Source organism: Castanea sativa, chromosome 4, assembly GCF_040712315.1.
Source record: "Castanea sativa cultivar Marrone di Chiusa Pesio chromosome 4, ASM4071231v1".
In the NCBI taxonomy this organism is placed as follows: domain Eukaryota; kingdom Viridiplantae; phylum Streptophyta; class Magnoliopsida; order Fagales; family Fagaceae; genus Castanea; species Castanea sativa.
In genome coordinates this window covers 878,982-893,209 of record NC_134016.1, presented here as the reverse complement: position 1 = coordinate 893,209, position 14,228 = coordinate 878,982, and the positions used below count along the sequence as shown (strand labels likewise).

The 14,228-nt window shown below is 34.2% G+C and overlaps 2 long non-coding RNA genes across 3 annotated transcripts; both read right to left on the bottom strand.

Moving 5' to 3' along the window:
- Positions 1-723: 723 nt before the first annotated feature.
- On the bottom strand, positions 724-8,837 carry LOC142631731 (uncharacterized). Of its 2 annotated transcripts, none has more exons than XR_012843650.1 (5): positions 8,655-8,837; positions 5,874-5,983; positions 3,230-5,679; positions 1,565-1,651; positions 724-1,428 (listed from the first exon to the last, which is right to left on the bottom strand). It is a non-coding gene; the product is annotated as an uncharacterized LOC142631731 (long non-coding RNA). The 2 variants fall into 2 exon arrangements; XR_012843651.1 differs by having other exon boundaries at positions 3,230-5,674.
- Positions 8,838-9,340: 503 nt separating this feature from the next.
- LOC142631732 (uncharacterized) lies at positions 9,341-12,965 on the bottom strand. Its single transcript, XR_012843652.1, has 4 exons — positions 12,862-12,965; positions 11,419-11,641; positions 11,239-11,316; positions 9,341-9,462 (listed from the first exon to the last, which is right to left on the bottom strand). It is a non-coding gene; the product is annotated as an uncharacterized LOC142631732 (long non-coding RNA).
- Positions 12,966-14,228: the final 1,263 nt, after the last annotated feature.

The following is a 14,228-nucleotide window of genomic DNA, read 5'->3' as shown; positions in this document are numbered from 1 at the left end:
TACATATAAAGTCATTCTAGCTGATCAGTTGGTTATTGAAAAACAAAAGATTCTCATGAGGGTTAATGGACTGATATGTCACTAATTACCTTTGTTCCTACCCTTCAAGAAATTACTAGGCTCACCAAAGGACTGCTAAGGTAATCCTCCCGGGTCTTCACATTTAATAAAACACTGTCAATTAATAATTTTTGTATATTTAGTAAATCAATATATCTCAAAATCTTAAAGGCTAATAAAATTCCATCAACCTACACCTTCATGTTCAAAAGATAAGCATTTCTTATTCAAGAGCAACTGTGTAATTTTTCAATTGGTTGCCTAAAGGTCGCACAATGAAAAGTTGGAAATAAAAAATTGGACTTCCACTCTATTTGATGGTTTAACTATAACCCAGTTTATTATTTTTAAAACCAAATGTGATTTCCAAAATCATTTTCCCTAAACCAAATATACAACAATAAATTTCAAAATAAAAAAGATTCTCCATCTTCTCACATAAATATTTACGGCAAGCTGAACACCGGCTACCTACCAACCATTATGAATTTCTTGGTTCAAGTAAAATTTGAGTAAAAAATTAAGTAAAATGCAAAGTAGTTTTCTTGCCAACTAAAACCATCTCAAAACAAATTCACAATAGTAGACCACGAAAAACAAAAGATGCCTCTAAAAGTTATGCATCAAGCATCAATGTATAAATTTATTTGTTAAGGTGGAGTCGTCAATAATGGAAGCTTTGATATTTATTTGTTGTGTATGACCAAATGATAGTGGTTGTTCATGCAAAATAGAAAAGAAAATCACACGGGAAACACAAAAATTTACGTGATTCGGCCATAAGCCTACATCCACGGGTGCTGTCAAGGAGAACGTGTCACTAAGTAATTGGGAGATTACACAGATAGTATAAAGGTGCAATCACAAAACCTAAACACCATTACACCCAAATAGTACTCTCACCATAAGCACATAACAAGAGAAATCTATAATTTCTCTTAAACAAAGCCCAGCTTGAATTTTTTTTTTTTTTTTTAACTCTTGAACTCTATTTTTTGGCACAAAAAAATTAACAAGACTGCATATATATTAGTTTAGGTTTGCAACCTGAACCAATAAGGCCAGCTAATCTTTGTGTGGAGCACAAGTGACATGGTGCACACTATCTGAAACCAAGTACACGGGCAACATTGCTTAAACAATGTCAAGCAACCAACTCAACAATCATCATCATCATCATCATTGATTATACCGTGAAATCAATGATACCATTCATCACAGTAGCAAATAGGCATCACTCTTCAAATCAAATGTTTGATAGCTCATTCCACTGGAGAATCTTCTAGTTCTCATTTCCAAAATCCACACTATCTTTACATTAAAAGCATGATTGCGGATGATCCACGTTGCTTATACTAATGAAGAGAACTGCATAAAAAGAGATATCTCAATCATTGTCTGTCAAGTAAAATATGGCATGGACCAAAAAAAGAAAGTTAAATAATAACAGTGAAATAACAAGACAACTCTTAAATACAGCTATTTCTGTGAATGAAAGCATCACCATAGTTAATTTTAAACTGCCCTTTGACATTTTCTTATGTTTGCACCATTGCTATGTCCATATACCCATCCAGACATGTAAGAGTACCTGCACATAAAGATTAAAAGACATCATAAATGCCTGTAAATGTATGTTTTCATAGTCCATATAGAACAAATTGAAGTGGGGTGCAGCAAGCATCATTCAGATGTTTATCTGCAATGTGTAATTCTTAAATTCACCACTCACCTTTTATAGCCAAGTGGTATTTTTTTGCCTTCCAAAGATGTACCCCATGTTAAACAAAAGTTACGTTTCACCCCTTCCCCCTTCCTTTGGTTTGTATCTTGACAGAAAAATTTAATGGATAAAATGGTAGAGGGCAAATCTCCCATACATGAATGTCACTTTAATCTAGATGCCATGATTTTCACTAAGTATATTGTTTTCCTCCTCAAATCTCTGAGAAATGTTGTCTGAAGTACTTAATCCCCATTTAGAAATTGCCAATAGTTTATCTAACAGCGAGTAGTCAACATATGTACACTATGTTGCAGGTTATGCATTTTAGATGAAGGAAGGAGATCTCTATATGTACACCATGTAACATATGATGATTGTGTCAGCAAGAAAATTAATAACAGGGAAATCCATAAATTTAAATCAATCATGCATTAAAAATAATTCTACTACTAAAGCTCAACATAATTATCAGCTTGCAAAATGAAGGTTATACCAGTAAATGGCAAAGGGGTCCTGTAGAAAAAGGCAGGCCCCTTTCCAGAGGAGAGGAGCTGAATACAATTGAAATTTTTTATGAGACATAGATAATGCCTATAACCATATCATTGCATCTTAACCACAACTTGGCTCTCCGGAAAATACTTTTGAAAAAAAAGGATAATATATAACTCTGACAAACTCCATTAGCAATCTTAGAATATTTTGTGCAAACCTACATGACATCAAATTGGGAAATCGAAATATCATTAGCATTTGTAATTTAGTGATGCAATGTGCCACTTCCAATATGGGTAGATTCTGTAGCTTCTTGCAAATGAACAGCCCATGTAGAAATGAAAGTTTGCCAGTTACCATATAAGATAGTTTATTTGATTCAATGATGTTCAAATATGTTACTGTAGTGAGTTGTTGGATAATCACCAACATCATTTATATATTTGTATATGTACAATTTTCAGCATTCAGCAATGTTCTAAATGTACTACTAGGACCTTGGACAACAATTCTAAAGCTAGATCTATGATAAATAAGTAACTATTTGGAGAACTGTTGAAAATGACAAAAAACTGCAGGTTTGATTGAACTTTTTTAACTGAATAAGATTTGTAAAATACCAGTAATGCACTTGTATTATAATATTTTTTAGGAAAATGAATTATGAAAATAAATAAAAAAAACTGAGTTTCTCATCTATTATGCCATGTTGAAGAGAATAAAAATTCAGCAAAAAGAATTACCAGAACATGCTTCCCGCACTAATGAATTTCAACAATTCTCCAAATAGAAATGTAACAATAACCCTACAGAGTCATTATGCTCTGATGTGATGAATGACTTAGCAATGAAATCCAAGATCACTTATGAACAGTATATATTTGGCATGTGATATTAAAGAAAAGAGAGAAGATTTAGACATCAAGTTTGGAGGGAATAATCACTTGCCTTTTATGATCTTTCTATCATTTGAATAAGAGCAATCCAGGGATACTGGGGACCATTTCCCTTGGCATATCCTTCTATTAAATGAGGGAAATAAGAAATCAGCAGCATCTTGTAAGGGAACATATCAACTTCTTGAAATCCAAAGTATTTTGTACAGCAGTTGAAGATAATTTTCCTTTTTCTTGAATTTGGGGCAAAAAATGAGGGCCTTCTGTTAAGAGACAGAAAATGACATGGAGCACTTGTCAATTGGCCACAAATTTCAATCAACTCCACAAGGCAAGGAAACATCGTTTCTATTGTTGTCAACTCCATCGCGTCCTTCCATTCCACTAGATTGGGCAACTTCAGCAAACTAAGTTTTTTCAAAGTTGGGAAAACCACATTTCTGCCACTATCACCTCCACTATTACTTGATCTCTCACCACTATAATCAATGTAAAATTAATGTAAAATTCTATTCCTATACACGTCACATTATCCATTCCCTCTATTTGAAGAACCTTGAGACGGGGTAAATGCCCAAGTGTAGGAATCTTGTTGCACTTGTTACAGCCTTTTACATGGATTTCCAGCAGATTGTTCAAAACAAACAAACCACCACTACTATTATTACGTGCCAATATCCATGAAGGGAACTTCTTGCCCTTGAAATTTTCAATTTCTAAGCTTTTCAAACTTGGGTGAGGTTGAAGGTCTTCCAACACATCCTCATTGTTTCCTTCTCTTTCTCTATTCCAATGGAATCCCAACTTCTGCACTCCTGCCTTTCTCTCTAAATTTGCAATTTTGGCTTCTTCTTTATCTCTCACATGCTCTAGATTATAGATACTTAATCCTCCTCTAAATTGGCTTAAGCATCCCACTTCTTCAATTCAATGACCAGCATCTTAACTGATAACAAAAAAGACAATGTTTGAAGACAAGTCAACTTGCCCATATTGATTGGCAACTGCTTTATGTAATTATGTCTAATGTTAATGTATCTCAAGTTAGTCAAATTTTGTAGATCATTTGGAAGGTCTTCAAGAAGACGACAATACTTGATTAGTAGAGTTTGTAAGTTATAGAGTTTGGTAACAAAATCAGGTAATGCTTCAATGTTGGTCTGCTCAATGTGGAAAAGACTCAAATGTCTAAGGTCACCAATTGACTTGGGCAATTTGCCTACATGTCTCCCAAATAAAGTTAGATCACATACACATTTTAAGTCCAATAACTTGTCACCAAGATTAACAAGAATAAAAAAAACTGTGCACAATCTACCCATGTCATCTCTAGATAGTGGGATTGTTGGTGTTGTTTGTTGATTGGATATAAGAGATAAACATCGAATATGAGACATATCAATGTCACCCCCCACTATGCCATCTAAATGCAAGGTTTTCCGTTTTGAAATTGAGAGAGCAAGATCGTGTACAAGATCATGCATCTTACAGCTTATTATATCACCATAACCATCCTTTTTTATATCTTATAATAAGGAATTTGCCATATCAAAATACTTGTTACCAATATCCTCCATCACTGAAAAATGTCCTTGAGATGGTTGAAGGAACCCCTCGGCCACCCAGTGCTAAACTAGTTCTTCCTTTTCCATGTCATAATCTTTAGGAAAAATTGCTCAATATTTGAAACAATCTTTTAAAGATGGTGGATGAAGATGATCAAGGCTTCAGGCCGAGGGGTTCCTTCAACCGTCTCAAGCACATTTTTTAGTGATGGGAATATTGGTAACAAGTATTTTGATATTTTGTTGGCAAATTCCTTATTACAATATAAAAAGGGAGGGTTATGGTGATATTATAAGCTGTAAGATGCATGATCTTGTACACGATCTTGCCCTCTCAATTTCAAAACGAAAAACCTTGCATTTAGATGGCATAGGGGGGGTGACATTGATATGTCTCATATTCGATGTTTATCTCTTATATCCAATCAACAAACAACACCAACAATCCCACTATCTAGAGATGACATGGGTAGATTGTGCACAGTTTTTTCTATTTGTGTTAATCTTGGTGACAAGTTATTGACTTAAAATGTGTATGTGATCTAACTTTATTTGGGAGACATGTAGACAAATTGCCCAAGTCAATTGGTGACCTTAGACATTAGAGTCTTTTCCACATTGAGCAGACCAACATCGAAGCATTACCTGATTTTGTTACCAAACTCTATAACTTACAAACTCTACTAATAAAGTATTGTTATCTTCTTGAAGACCTTCCAAATGATCTACAAAATTTGACTAACTTGAAATACACTAACATTAGACATAATTACATAAAGCAGTTGTCAATCAATATGGGCAAGTTGACTTGCCTTCAAACGTTGTCTTTTTTGTTATCAGTTAAGATGCTGGTCATTGAATTGAAGAAGTGGGATGCTTAAGCCAACTTAGACGAGGATAGCCCCCAGTTAAAAAAATATCTATAATCTATCCTGCACTAATGAATTTTAGCCCCCAGTTAAAAAAATAGCTATAGAATAGCCCCATGGAGACATAATGCCTAAATGTTACTAATAACTTAATGAAAACAATTATAATAAGAAAGAAATACAATTATAATATGGTATTTGGATTTAAAGAAAAAATAATTAGAGAAGAGAGTTGGAATTCAAGTCTGGAGGTACTTATTACTTTCTTTTTAAGATATCTATTGTTTGAAAATGGAAAATCTTGGGACACCAGTCATCATTCCCCTTGGCATATCCGTCAATAAAGTGAGGGCAACAAAAAATCAGCAACATCTGTAATTTGAGGAGACATTACATGGAAGCAGATGAATCAGCATACTGAAATCATGCATAATGTGTGGTGCATTTGAAGAGAGTTTTCCATTTTTTATCCTTTTAGCACCAAATATGAGGGCCTTCAATAGCTAAATTAATTTGCAAAATTGCTAAAAAGATGTTTAGCACGTAATTAATCTATGAAGGATGACCTTTCACCACCAAAACAATACAATTTCCCTCTTCAAATCAAAGATTTCATAGCGCATTCAATTACATGTAACAGCTAACAAAAGTTTCATTTGTCCATTTTCTAATCCTCATTTCCAAAATCCACACTCTCTTACTTTAAAATACAAGTATAAAAATCATGAATGCAGATGACACCTACATGACTTGATAAAAGTTCAAAAACCAATCATTGTCATCCTATTTCATATGTGCTTTTGGCGCACTGGGTTGTTTTTCCTTTGTGGGCTCATATTGTAAGCCCACGACTACATGTCCTTCACAGACTTATGTCTTTTGACAATATTGTAAGGTTAGAACTTAGAAGTGAGAAATAGTTCTCTTCATAAATTACTCTATCTAACTAGGAAGATATCTAAGTAGTCCAATTTGCTTGAATACAAACATAAGTGGAAATTTTTCACTTCAGGAGGACCAAATCTCATGTGGGTCTCAGTTTGTATTCCTACTGGTCTTCTTTGAATTTTGCAACACTACGTAGTGTTATAAAAATGGCAGGATCTTGATCTTAGTTCTATATTGATCTTTGAATTTTGATGATTTTATTAATAAAGTATATTTTATTTAATGGGAAAAGAGATTTAATTGGAAGTGCATGCCCCCCCGGACTTTATAAGAAACAGTGAAAATTTGTGGGAAAAAAAATTAATTAGATTATGTTGTGGACAAAGAGAGTTAGTCTCCATACAGTTCTTTCTTGGACTAAATTTATAAACCAAATAAATAATTAATCAAATTCAGTTCTAGGTTGTGAACCTTTGACAAACACACTAATGAAATGCATGGAATGGTAGCACAAGTGTCTGATTTGGTTACAACATGATTGATTATGTTAAAGTTTGTGGAATGTGACATATACCAACAGGTGGTTTTTCTAAAGGCCATATTTAGCACAACTTTTATAAAGTGGAGATAATAAATTTACATATAATAATTACAAAACATGTGGCAGAGGCGTCTGCAATGAAACTCTATGTATGTGAAAAAAGATGATATGAGAGTAAGAGACTATTAATTTTGATTAGTACAACACATGATCCATAAATTGTCCCTCTATATGATAATCTTTAACACCTGAAAATATTTTAACTTGCTTACATTCTTTTTTGGATGGCTTGCTTCTAATTTGAATGAAGAAAAATAATCATAATAAATTTCAAAAGTATTATATAAAAACTCTTTATTATTTTCATATGTATGTATCACTTATAGTGGACAAAATGGACCGGAGTAAACCAAACCAGAGCGAATGAAACGATTTGGACCATAATGGACCGATTGGACTGATTCGACCAAATGGATGGAAATGATCCAAATTGGACCAAAATGGACTGAAGTGGACCTGATGGACAGAAGTAAATCAAAATGGACTAAATTGGACAGAAGTGGACGATGATGGGATATATCACACAACATGGATGATGATGACATGGCAAGGTGACGTGGCATGAGTAAGTGACATGGAACAACGCCAACCAAGCCTAAGGGCTGAATTTCAAGTGTCATGTCATGTCACGTCACAAGTCAGGCCAAGCCAAGCCAAGCCAAGCCTTGTGCCACTTCAATATGCCATGTCATCAGCATCCATGTTATGCATACTCTTGCATCAACCTCCCCCACCCCCCCATATCTTAAAGAGAGGTACCATATACCAAAAGCCTAGCCAAAAATTTCCATTTACAAATTTGTGGATATCTGATAAACAATCTTTAACTAATGTACCTAAAATCAGTAATCAATATATTGTAGATATCTGATAAACAATAAGGACCAAGTTAGGAAGTTTATATAAAGGAAGGATACCTCCTCTATATGTAAACTATGTGATAGATGGTAATTATGTCAATAGTGGGGAAATCAATAAATTTAAAATCAATCATGCAGTCAAAGCTATTAAAATTCAAGATAATTACAACTTGCAAAATGAAGGAGATACCAGTCAATGCCAAAAAAGGTACTTAGAAAAAGGAAGCAATTTCTTTCCAAAGAAAAGAAGGTGAGCTCGGACAGAGAATAATTGAAAGATTGAAACAAAGATGGTCATTATAATTATATAAGTAGATAAAACATAAAACGCTTCTCTCGAATGAGAAAAGTGACAAAACTCATTCCTTTTTAAGTAATAAAATATACAATATTAACTGACCAATCCCTTTTTTTAATAAAAATTAATATTTTAAAAAAGAAAAAAAAAAAAAAAAAAGGTGGCCTGTAGAATTGGAGTTATCTAGAATACCTCAACAGAAAGAATGTTTGCTACGAGGCAAATTAAACTTCCATCAAGAACTAGCCACAATAGGCAGCTGAATATGTTTTATTGAATCATTCACTTGTCACCTCACCCCCCCTTTCTCTTGCATGCACGCTTGTGCACACACACACACATAAACAAACAGAGACTAGAAACGATACTGTACAAATAAGAAATAGGGAGCCTGACCTTGATAATCTACTCCAGAATTCAGTTTAACAACAATAGGTCATCCACGAATTGATTTGAGGAAATCTCCTGGGGTTTTCGTAGTTGCTGACCCTTTCTCTCCACCTCCAATCATTTTGCCCATCTAAATATGATCTTTCTCTCCCGGATGATAGAACAATAAAATAGCAAAAGTGAAATTAACTAATTATTAATAAACATCAGAAATGAACTCCAACTGGTCTAAGCAATATTATCTCATAAAAGGTTAACAAAATATGATGTACAAAAATAAATGGACTAGTCATCAAACAAGACTAAGAGAATTTACTCCAATTTAGTTTTAAAACTCCAAGTAAACAACTTCTCTCAGAGAGGCATGCAAAACCTAGAGCATAGTCCAAGCACTACTTTCTTCTCTACTCAACATGTCAATATACAGTCTACTAATAGTTGCAATTTATTTGCAGCGTAAGATGTTTCACTCACTTAATGTCAATAATCAATTTGACTCCAAACGTTGAACTCAATAGAAAGCATAATAGAAAACTTAAACCAATGAAAAGAAATTACAAAACTCATATTATTCGTAACATACAACACCTTAGCCGCAGATTTTTTAGCCTCAGGTCAAAGTGAATTTGTGTGACCATAAAATTTGTTCTTATATAACTATGTTGGAGAAAAGATTTCAAGAACGCAAGAGATCTACCTGGAAACCATTTTTGCAGTCATCAAGTGGATGACATACATCATACACATTTGGCATATGTCCTAGCAGCCAACCCACAAAGGAAAAGCTGAAAGCTTGAAAGTCCATTTTCAGTAGCTACAATGTATGAAGAAAAACATATCATATCAAGAACAAATGCCTACACCATCAAGTTTTTTTTTTAAATTTTATTGGTAAGTTACATAAGCTACCAATGGGTCTTTAATAAATTTAGTTCTAATACAAAATTTTACAATTTTGCAGCAAGTAAACTTAATCAGTATTAAAATGTGGTGAGCATTTTCTTCGTACAGAAAACATAGAGAATGTGGTTGTCAACTAAAGTAGAATACAAAATGCAAAACCAAGAAAGACCCAATACGATATCCAATATATATAGCCCACTAACATACAATAAAAGACCATTACATTACATAACTCATCCTCATTAGGAAGGTACATACTTTTGTTTTTTGAAACTGCGAACTTCTCTTTTCACAAATGCAAATGCAAGTTTGTAACAAATTGAAAAACTAAAAACCTAATATTTCAAAGAGCACAAGCACACATACCTAATACAATTGTTAGAAAGAACCCTACAAACACAGTCAACCTGCACCAGTGGCGAGGGTATTAATCATGCCAGCTCTGCGACCCTAAAGACTTCACCAGTGCAGATTGAACTGGTTCAAATTTTTGAGCATTAGGATTTTTCATAGAAGGGTTGAAAAGAGATAGTGAGGGCTCTGCCACTCGACCAATTCAAGTTGTGCGTTTGGTAAATCGACCCATGAGAAGAGGAATAGACAGAGTGGATTAGGCCTTGTTTGGTTGCTGAGTGATAGGTAACTCATCACTTAAATCTCATCACTCATCACCCTATCACTCATTTCTCATAACTTAAAAATCCCCAAAACACTCCCACCCTTGTTTGGAAACTAAACCCAGTTCAGTTTCTTGCCTAAAAACTCAAAAAAAAAAAAAAAAAAAAAAAAAAAAAAAAAAAACCTTTTTGTGGGACCCACGGGCTGACCACTGTGCAGTGCACACGGAACGGTTACCCGCAGAGAGCCCTTCATTTTTTTGGTTTGCATTTCATCTCTCAAAACACATTTCCCTAACTCATTTCCCTATCACACTTCAGCTCTCAAACCCCAAAGCCGCTGACCATCCTCGAGCTCAACTCCTCCATCCTCGTCCAATTGCGCCGCCGCCATGGGGCCCACCTTGCACAAAATTACCAAACAAGAATTCCCCAAACACAATATCACATAGTTCATCAACACAATCATCATCCCACGTTCTCAAATCCCCAGCCATCTTACACCAATCCAAGACCATGTAAGTAACACTTTTAAACAACAAAATCCAAGGTTATGTATGTAATGCCAATTTAGGTGACAAGTATATGGGATCCACGTATGACTGTGTGCAAATCATGCCTTGTTCCCCCAAATCCCAGTAAGTGAAAAGGAAGAAGAAAAAAAACAAACAAAAACCACAGGGAACGCTAAATCAATGGCAATATTAGTATAATGCAACTCTCACCAAAAACCACAAACCATTATCCCAAAATCACACAACCATTATCCCAGATGCTTACATCATACCCTTTCCTCCAACATACAAACACTGTATACAGAACCACAAAACACAAAACATGGTAAAATGGAAATAAATCTCCAATAACTACGACCCACGGATCTAAGTTGTATTAAAATTTTGTATTAAACATGCGCATCTTATTTGTATTAATGAAATTGCCTAGTTGTAAAACCCATTCCAGCAACAACTGTGACCCACAGATCCGGCCAAAAAATCACAGCACAGAACGGAGAAAATGGAAAAAATGAAACTCAGCACCACAGATGAAGGAAGAAGGAGTGTGGGTACCTGTTCAGACCAAAAGCTCTGTCTTGAGAGAGTGATCAGCGTTTACATGGTGCATAAAGCACCATCATTCCATATTCGCTGAGACTGTAAAACAGAAAGTTACAGAATTTGAAAAGAAACAAAGAGAACAATAACAAACCAAGAGAGAAGGAGAATGGCATTCATGTAGCTGTCATCAACCTGTCCTCAGTAGGTCAGGCTTTAATTTAAGGGCAAAGAACAAGGATCGCATGAAATTGCTTTTGAAGAGAGATGAAGGAAATGGCAATGGCAAGATTGAGGAGAGGTAGACAATGTTGAGAGGGTGAAAGCATGGATCTTCCCACACCATCAGGTCAGCAATATATAGCCCAGGGAGAAGAATATGGTAAAGAAGACCAAGATCTTGACCATGAACGGACACCTATTCATTTGAAATACAATTGGAGTGACGAGAAACCCTATCCTTAATTCAACTGGCTAACATATTATACCATGTGAAATTGAAATTTCATAGATGACTAAGAGTCCGTTTGGATAGAACTTATTTAGTTGAAATTAAAAACTGAAAACTGAAAATACTGTAGCAAAATAATTTTTAAATATGTGAATAGTGCCGTGGGAACTATTTTTAATGAAAAAGTTGCTGAAAAGTGAATTTTGTGGGTCTATGAACAGTATACAGTATACTGTTCACGGTTGAATTGGTCCACTATTGCAGCTACTGTTCATGCACAGTGCATGAACAGTAGCCTCTGCATCCTGAAACGCGTGCCCAAAAAAAAAAAAAAAAAAAAAACCGCAGCAAAGAAAACGCAACGCGAATAATCCGTATCCAAACGCCCTCTAAGAAAATAAGCATGCCAACAAACACTATCATGAGGTATGGTCAATTTCGGCATAAATTCTTATAGCAGACCATCGGGGCTTCCGACAAATGAAAATTCTAAAACAACTCAAAACTCCTGATAGTTGTAAAGCCCTCACACTCTCAGTTTTCCTATTTATATGCAAGAACTATGGAATCTCATGATATTGAGTAAGAGAAAGTTTGGTCCAAAGAGGGGCTAACTTAATTACAGCAACATATGACAATGTTAGGGGAAGAGTTTCATTGAGATTTGTTTACTTTAAAACATTACTTTAAGTCATACACTTGCTTGCATTAATCCTGACCCTTCTCAACTACCCTGACCCCTTGCAATCAAAAGACATTCCTTAAAATTGAGTATATAACCATAAAACTTTAAACTGAGTGCCTAAATTTCCCCTTTACCAGCATTTTCTCAGCAGCCAACCAAAATGTTTAAACTAATAACTAAACATTTTGATAAAACCCCAGCCAAAAAAGTTCAAAAACCGAATTTGCCCCAACATACCCATTTGATTCACATGCAATTAAGTGACTTAAACGAAGAGAACACAACCAAATCACTCACAAGGATCCCATCACAGAACAGAGTGAACAAACAAACCACACCATTTTAATCACGAAATTAAAAATACCCAAATCACTACTCAAAATCTTAGATACCACAAACCACATATCTTAACTCGTAAGTCTTAACCACAAATCATATCGCAAAATTCATTATAAAAAAAAATAAAAAATAAAAAAAGAAGAGAGAAAGAATAGAGTGATACCTGAGATCGGCGGAAAAACCAAAGCAATGGGCTGAGGAAGGCAGCGGCGGCTTCGGCAGAGATGAGCTGGGCTTCGGCGATGGTGCGTGGGTCGGCGATGATGCGTGAGCTTCGGCAATGGTGAAATAGAAAAATAATTAAATAAAGAAAGGGAATAAATATTATTTTAATGTTAGTGAGAATAAAAAAAATAAAAAATTTTGTTTAACTTTTTTTTTTTTTTTTTTAGAGTAAATTTTGTTTAACTTCAAGCTATATTTTGCAGCCAAAAATAGCTGCATCAAGCTTTACCTTCACTATTATAGAGGACTTTTTATATTTTGGTGTAGCTAAAATAGCAATATAATTATTTAACTTCATTATTGCTGGTGCTATAATTGTTGATAGGTGAAAATATATAATCTAATTTACTCAATTGGTTTGATATGAGCACCCTATATGAAGATTTGTTCATTGAAAAAAAAAAACACATTGGCAAAACCCAAGCTATAAAAATACTAAAGGATATACAATAACGGTCAAAATTAAATAAAAAAAGCTACATTTAAGAAAATTAATATGAAAATATTTTAATTGTCTTGCAATCACAAAGAAAAACATAAGAGTACGTTACTTCTTTTGGCGAAATATGGTACTTTTTTTTTTTTTTTTGGAGGTAAGTAAAGTCATGTCTCGTGATTATGGTTATAAATTTCTACAATAATTATTTGGTAATTTTTATTATCCGATACCATTAATTAAATTCCAATTGTTGCCAACTAGTAAGGATGTGGTAAGTACCAAGAGGTTTGCAGTTCAATTGACACATTTTAATGTTTTCAATGTGGACATATATGGTTGATTCCTCCCATCTCCAATTTTTTATCAATATAATAAATAAAATAAATGAAAAAATGTAGTATCAACAATGAATAGGTAAAAAGATAGAGCTAATGGTAACATAAAATTTTTGAAAGATGGTGAAATTAATTTGTAGAATGGCTAATAAAGAATCACAATAAGACTCTTCAACAAGTGTTACGCATAATTCATGAAGCACAAAACTTAGGCATAATACCTTAGGTACTGTTTCTTAGATTTTCCACTTAAGATTGAGCAATGTGGTTACTTAACTAAAAAATACACTTTAATCTCATGAGGAAAAATCCACATAACAAAATCTTACAAGGAGAACCTAAGAAACAGCACCTAAATACTGCACCTAAATCTTGCCCATTCATGAATGTGACACAATAAATTAAACTGTGTTACAAAGGAGTTGTTTGATACTGGTGACTTTTGGCAAAAAAAGGGTAGCTTTTTTTTTTCTCGATGATACAAAATATATATAATTGTAGTGCCCTTTTTCACCGTTCTATAGGCTACAT